Source organism: Myodes glareolus, chromosome 6 (genome assembly GCF_982192425.1).
Source record: "Myodes glareolus chromosome 6, mMyoGla1.1, whole genome shotgun sequence".
In the NCBI taxonomy this organism is placed as follows: domain Eukaryota; kingdom Metazoa; phylum Chordata; class Mammalia; order Rodentia; family Cricetidae; genus Myodes; species Myodes glareolus.
The window spans coordinates 55563041-55569636 of record NC_142031.1 but is presented as its reverse complement, the minus strand read 5'-3'; the positions used below and the strand labels follow the sequence as shown (position 1 = coordinate 55569636).

The window sequence follows — 6596 nt, the reverse complement described above, 5'->3', positions numbered from 1 at the left end:
AGAGGAATAGGAAAAGAATCTCAGCTCAAAGGCTCAAAAGATACTTTAAACAAAATTTTCCGAACCTAGAGAAGGGCATGCCTACCAAGGTACAAGAAGTTTACAAAACACCAAATAGATTGAACCAGAATAGAAAGTCCTCTTGACACACAATAACCAAAACATACAGAACAAAGAAAGAATATTTGACTTAACAGCACATCCAAAAGCTCTAGAACAAAAAGAAGCAAGAGTACTAAAGAGGAGTAGATGACAGAAAATAAATAAATTGAGGGCTGAAATCTATAAAATAGAAACAAAGAGAATACAAAAAAATTAGTGGAACAAAGAGTTGGTTCTTTGAGAAAAATCAGCAAATAAACCCCTATCCAAACTAACTGAAAATCAGAAAGAGAATTTCAAAATTAATAAAATTAGAAATGAAAGGAGGACATAACAACACACACCAAGTAAATCCAGAGAATCATTAGGTTATACTTCAAAAACCCATATTCCACAAAATTGGAAAATCTAAAAGAAATGCCCAATTTTCTTGATAGATACTGGTGCGGGAGAATTGTCTGTATTCTGTCAATCATGTTTTAAATAAAACGCTGATTAGCCAGGCAGGAGGTGTAAGTGGGAAACCCAGACAGGAAGTGGAAATGATGCAAGGAGAGTAAGAGAAATTCTCGGGAGGAGGAAGTTGATTCTCTCACTCCTGCCCAGACCACCAAAGCAGCAGGATGTAAGCTGCCCCACTGAAAAAGGTACTGAGCCACATGGCTAAAATAAATCAGAAAATGGGTTTATCAAGATGTGAGAGTTAGCTAATAAGAAGCCTGACCTAAAGGGCCAATCAGCATTATAACTTACAAAGATCTATGTGTGATTTTTCTCTGGGACTAAACAGCTGGGGGGCCAGACAGGACAGAAAACCCCCAACAAACAGGCCCCCTCATGTTACAGAATGGCGCCCACATGGATAACTGCATCCACAGAAAGCCTGACAAAGCTTGGGAAAGACTAGAGTAAAGCATTTTGGTTTTCAGCCATAGCAGGAAAAAAGCTGTGCTGTTTTAAAATGTCGGCTTTCTGGTCCGTCCTGCCAGGGAAAATTTTGACTCTTTCAAGCAGGCAGTCGGGACTATGGATACACTGTTGCAGCTTGCTTTCTGGCAAGGACCTTGAAATGCCTTAAGAGCTTTTGACTGTTGTCATCACCATATTCTTTTGCAAATTAAAGACCATTGGTCAGAAAATGAGAGATATACAGTAAAGAACTAATGGGCCAATCAGCATTATAACTTATAGAGATCTGTGTGTGAATTTTCTCTGGGACTAAACAGCTTGGGGGCCAGGCAGGACAGAAACACAAACAAGCAGTCCCTCTCATGTTACAAGATACCACTTACCAAAGTTCAATCAAGATCAGATAAATGATTTAAATATAAGCAGTCATTAAAAAATATCCCAATCAAATCAATCAATCAATCAATCAATCCCAGGGCCAGATGTATTTAGCACAGAATTCTACTAGACTTCTGAAGAACAGTTAATGCCAATACTCCTCAAATTCTTCCACAAGGTAGACACAGAAGGAACATTGCCAAAACCATTTTATGAGGCCATATTCACTCAAATATCCCAAACTGCACAATGATTCAACAACAAAAAAGAATTACAAACCAATTTCTTTCATGAACATTGATGCAAAAATAGTAATAGTCAAGAAACATTCATAAACTGAATCTAAAATCATTCACCATGATCAAGTAGACTTTAGCCAGAGAGGTGGGGATTAATCTATGTAATCTATGATATAAACAAATAGAAAGAAAACAAAACAAAACACATGATCATCTTATTAGATTCTGAAAATGTCTTAGAAAAAAATCCAGCATCCCTTCACGATAAAAGTCTTGAAGAGATCAGGGATGTAAGGGACGTATCTAGACATGGTAAAGGCAATTTACAAGCATATAGCCACCATCAAACTAAGTGGAGAGACACTCAAGGAAATTCCACTAAAATCAGGAATAAGATAAGGCTGTCTACTCTCTCCATATCTATTCAATATAGGCTGTCTACTCTCTATATATGTATTTAATATAGTACACTTTGAGTTCTAGCCAGCACTGTAAGGCAACTAAAATGATCAAGGAGATACAAATTAGAAAGGAAGAAGTCAAAGTATTACTATTTGCAGATGATATGATATTATACATAAACAATTCCAAAAATTCTACCAGGGAACTCCTATAGTTGATAAGCACCTTCAACAAACTAGCTGTGTGCAAGATTAACTAAAAAATAAAATCAGCAACTCTCCTATATTCAAACTATAAACAAGCTGAGAATGAAATCAGGGAAAACAATGCCCTTTAGGGTAGCCACATATATAAACTATCTTGGGGGTAATTCTAACAAAGCAAGTGAAAGACTTGTATGACAATGACTTCAAGTCTTTGAAAAAAGAAAATGAAGAAGATATAAGATGGGCAGGTCTTCCATCCTCATAGGTTGGTAAGATTAACATAGTAAGAATGACCATTCTACCAAAAGCAATCTACAGAGTCAACACAATCCCTATCAAAATTTCAACACACTTCTTTATAGACCTTGAAAGAACAATACCCAACTTTGTATGGAAAACAAACAAAACTCAAGCTAGCTAAAACAACCCTTTATAGTAAAAGAACTTCCTGAGGTATCATCATTCTTGATTTCAAACTGTACTACAGAGCTATAGTAATAAAAACTGCATGGTACTGGAATAAAAACAGACAGGTTGATCAGTGGAATAGTCCTGAAGACCCAGATGTAAATCCATACACCTATGAATGTCTGAATTTTTATAAAGAAGCCAGAAATATACAAAAAAGGAATCTTTAACAAATGGTACTGGTCTAACTGGATATCAGCATGTAGGAGAATGCAAATAGATCTATATCTATCAGACTGCAGCATACCCAAGTTCATGTGGATTAAAGATCTTAACGTAAAACCAGATACAGTGAAATTGATAGAAGAGAAAGTGGGGAATAGATTGAATGCATTGGCATAGGAGACAACTTCCTAAACAGAACACCAATAGTGCAGACACTGAGATCAACCACTAATAAGTGGAACATCACAAAACTGAAACACTTCTGTAAGGCAAAGGATACTGTCAATAATACAAAATAGCAGCCTACAGACTGGGAAAAGATTTTCACCAATTCCAAATCTGACAGAGGACTACTATTCAACATATATGAAGAACTCAAGAAACTAGACATCAATAAACCAAATAATCCAATTAAAAATGGGGTACTGATCTAAACAGAGATTCCCAAAGAAATGTTCAATATCCTTAGCCATCAGGAAAATACAAATAAAAATAACTCTAATATTCCATCTTATACCTGCCAGAATGGCTAAGATCAAAAACACAAGTGACAGCTCATACTGGCAAGGATATGGAGCAAGGGAATACCCGTCCGTTGCCGGTGGGAGTGGAAATTTGTAAAGCTACTTTGGAAATAAATATGGAGGTTTCTCAGAAAATTGTGAATCAATCTACCTTAAGACCCTGGGCATCTACTCACAACCAATCCTGGGCATGTACCTAAAGGTTGCTCTATCCTACCACAAAGATACTTTCTCAGCTTGTTCATAGCAGTTTTATTTATAATAGCTGGAAACCAGAAACAACCTAGCTGTCCCTCAACTAAAGAATGGATAAAGAAAATGTGGTACATTTGCATAACATAGTATTATTCAGCTGTTAAAAAAATGACATCATGAAATTTGCAAGCAAATGGGTGGAAATTGAAAAAAATCATCCAGGATGAGGTGACCCAGACCAAGAAAGGCAAACATGGTATGTACTCACTTATAAATGAATATTAGCTTTTAAGTAAAGGATAATAATGCTCCAATCCACAGACCCAGAGAGGTTAAGTAATAAAGAGGGCTGGGAATGGAAAGTGTGTATCTCCCTCGGAAGGGGAAATAGAATAGATTTTGCAGGTGAACTGGGGGCTGGTGGGGATAGGAACAGGAGGAATCAGGTGGAAAGAAGAGGAATGGAGGCAGAAGAGTACTGGGAGAGACGACTGGAATGGGGGCCATCATGGGAGCAAGGTAGAAACTTACAGCAATGGAAACTCCCTAGAATCTATGAGGGTGGCCTCAGTGAAGACTTCAAAGAGTGGGGGAGAAGGAGCCTGAACTGGTCATCTTCTTTATCCAGGCAAGGCTTTCAGGGAAGAGACTATGACACCAACCCAGTCACAAAATCTTTGACCTACAATCTGTCCTGCCTGCCAGATGTGCTAGGGTAAAGGTGGCCACAGACTTCGTGGGAGTGGCCAACTTGAAATACGAGCCGCATACTGCCTGGATGGTGTAAGGAGGTTCTTCTGTCTATGTGTTGATTTCATTGGTTGAATAAAGAAACTGACTTGACCTTTTGATAGGGCAGCACTCAGGTAGGCAGAGTAGACAGAACTGAATTTTGGGAGGAAGAAAGCAGAAAGAGAGAGAGAGAGAGCAGTCATGGTGATGTCAGGTCAGACATGTTGAATCTTTCCTGGTAAGCCACAACCTCATGGTGTTATACAAATTATTAAAAATGGGTTAAGTCAAGATGTGAGAGTTAGCCAATAAGAGACTAGAGGTAATGGGCCAGGCAGTAATTTAATTAATATAATTTCTGTGTGATTATTTTGGGTGTAAGCTAGCAGGGCAGCCAGGATCAAAAGCAGGCCCTCCATCCATCAACATCTGGAGGTCCAGGAACTAGAGGTTAGAGAGACCTAGGATAGAACCAAACATGACTGGCAAAAAAAGTCAATGAAATGATTCTTAACAATATCTTCTTATATTCACAGACTGGAGCCTAGCCTAATTGCCATAAGACATTATCAGCAACTGACGGGAGCAGATGCAGAAACCCACAAGCAAGCAATAGGTTGAGTTTGCAGAATCCCCCCTAAGAGGCAGAGGAAGGATTGTAGGATCCAGGTGTGTATGTGTGTGTGTATCAGGGACAACACATAAACAGGATCCCCAGAATCAACTAAACAGGCCTCATAGGGTCTCGCAGAGACTGAATCAAAAGTCAGGGAGTCTGTATGGGTGTGACCTAGGTCCTCTGCACATATATTATGGTGGTTAGCTTGTTGTTCTTATGGGACTCTTAACAGTGGGAACAGGGGCTGTCTCTGGCTCTTTTGCCTGTTTTTGGGACCCTTTTCTTCCTATTGGGTTGCCTTGTTCAGCCACGTTATGAGGGTATTGCCTAGTTCTATTAGAATTTGTTATGCCACGTTATGTTGAAATCCCCGGGAGGCCTGCTCTTCTCTGAAGTAAAAGAAAAAGAAAAAAAAAAGAACTTGATTTCCATTCTCTGGAGGGGAAACCCAACACCCCAAATAATAGCTTGGATGATAATCTGAAATACCACACCTTCCTTGACAATGACTCCATGATAATTTTAGGAAGCAGTTTCTTCAGCATAACATGTAAGAAGAGGGAGAAGAGGAGGAGGACGGGGAAGAGAAGGTAAAGAAAGATAAGTCCTAATGATAAAGGAGAGAAAAAAAGAAATATATTAGATTTAGGCGGTGGCCACACACCTTTTCTTCTAGACTTCCTTTGGCTCACACATGCATCTTGATACTTGCTTTTTGTTCACCCAAGGTCCTAGTCAACCCTTCTGCTGTAGATTGTGCCAATGGCCACCCTGAGACACTGCTGGGAAGTGGAACTGTTGGAAAGTGTGACCTAGTGGGTGCAGGTTGGGTCACTGGAAGGCACAACCTTGAAGGGGATATTGGCACCTCCACACACTTGTCTCTCTCCTTTGTTTCCAGGCATCATGAGAAGAACTGTTGCTACCACAGGCACAGAGTGAAGGGCTCCAGGATGCCAGATCATGGCAAACACAGGCCCAAGCATGGCAAACATGGCACCAACACGTTTTACCCTTTACCCTTCTCTGTACTGCTAAACCATTAGATAACATTCCTAAAGCTAGCCCCAAGGTCTATTCCCTTTATTTGGTCACTGACTCATTCCTAAGACCGATCAGCAAGTCCAACTACAATAATACCAAGGTCCAGCAATCAAAATTCATCATTTGACTAACCTAACCAAAATATCCAATCAGAACTTACGAGCACATCCCGGTTCATTCTAACACAGACCTCCCCTTTTCCACTATTAAAACCATTTGCAAAAAAAAAAAAAAAAAACAAAACAAAACCCTCTTAAAACCATTTGCTGATGAGTCTACTGATTCAGATACAGTCATTTTGTCTTTTTGCCTTGCCTTGCTTAATAAACGCTATCTTTGCATTTGGTTTGTGCTTGGAGATTGGTGTTTTGGTGTGGTGTGTGGTATGTGGTCCAGAGGGGAGCACCCTGCAGTATGTGGGTCCCTTCGCAAAGCACTAGGACCAACTAGCCATGGTCTGAAACCACTGAAATCATAAGACAAAACAAATGTCTTCTCTATAAGTTGCTTATCTCTGCTATCTTGTTACCATAAACAAGCAACCTATCCAGGCCTTACCTTAGAAATGGGATAAATTCTACTCTTCTTAGTCACACTGACTGGACTTGGAATC

The 6596-nt window shown here is 39.4% G+C and overlaps 1 long non-coding RNA gene across 1 annotated transcript; it reads left to right on the top strand.

Moving 5' to 3' along the window:
• Nucleotides 1-665: 665 nt before the first annotated feature.
• Nucleotides 666-6277, top strand: LOC148121828 (uncharacterized). Its single transcript, XR_015737990.1, has 4 exons — nucleotides 666-749; nucleotides 4857-4989; nucleotides 5466-5529; nucleotides 5841-6277. It is a non-coding gene; the product is annotated as an uncharacterized LOC148121828 (long non-coding RNA).
• Nucleotides 6278-6596: the final 319 nt, after the last annotated feature.